At 41.7% G+C, this 642-nt stretch overlaps 1 protein-coding gene across 5 annotated transcripts in view; it reads right to left on the bottom strand.

Moving 5' to 3' along the window:
- The window catches only part of fndc5a (fibronectin type III domain containing 5a), a 33057-nt gene continuing 32415 nt past the window's right edge, over positions 1–642 (bottom strand). For 3 of the 5 annotated variants that reach the window (XM_032500579.1, XM_032500574.1, XM_032500578.1), the window contains exon 7: positions 1–637. The gene's annotated coding sequence lies outside the window, so the exon portion shown is untranslated. The remainder of the gene's footprint in view (positions 638–642) is intronic. The other 2 variants (XM_032500576.1, XM_032500577.1) reach the window with 2 other exon arrangements.

Raw genomic sequence — 642 nt, forward strand, 5'->3', positions numbered from 1 at the left:
CATGCTCTTAATCAGAAACTTAAGTTTTTACAACAGCGCTGAAAGACTTTTCTCTGAAAGTTCAGGAGAGGGATTAATTCCCTCAATATTCAATGTGCAGTTTGTTTGTCTGTCTGAACGTTGCATGCCGGGAGGTCAAGTTTTGGACGAACAGGCTACAGAGTTTGAGTCCTTGCTTCCGTGCTTATTGCTGATATAAGGGATCTCTTCAGTGTCTCCGCAAAAGCCACTTCTCCATAGACATCCAGAGAGTCCAGTCCCTTAATTAGATGAATGTGCTCCATTATGCTTTGAAATTCATCACCCTCAAACAGAAAGACACAAGGGAATACTAAAGGGCTCATCCTGGTTGTGGAAAGTAACATTTCAGAAATCTATAATAGAAGCATAAAAGAAATTAGTGGACAAACATAAATGTGACCAAAAGGATACCACAGCTGGCCTGGTGACATACTTCACTGTGTACATGTGATCAGAGATGCCGTTCAATATTACCGAATTACTTTTGCTTTTTCTGACAAATTGGGTTATTCAGTTCCAGTGGTGAGCCGAGTCATCCCTCTAAAGCTGCAATGGCACGTCATCACAGTACATCTAAGAAATGGCTCCTAAATTTGCCAGGTGGAGTCTGGATTCCCTGAG

Source organism: Etheostoma spectabile, chromosome 20 (assembly GCF_008692095.1).
Source record: "Etheostoma spectabile isolate EspeVRDwgs_2016 chromosome 20, UIUC_Espe_1.0, whole genome shotgun sequence".
Classification (NCBI taxonomy): Eukaryota; Metazoa; Chordata; class Actinopteri; order Perciformes; family Percidae; genus Etheostoma; species Etheostoma spectabile.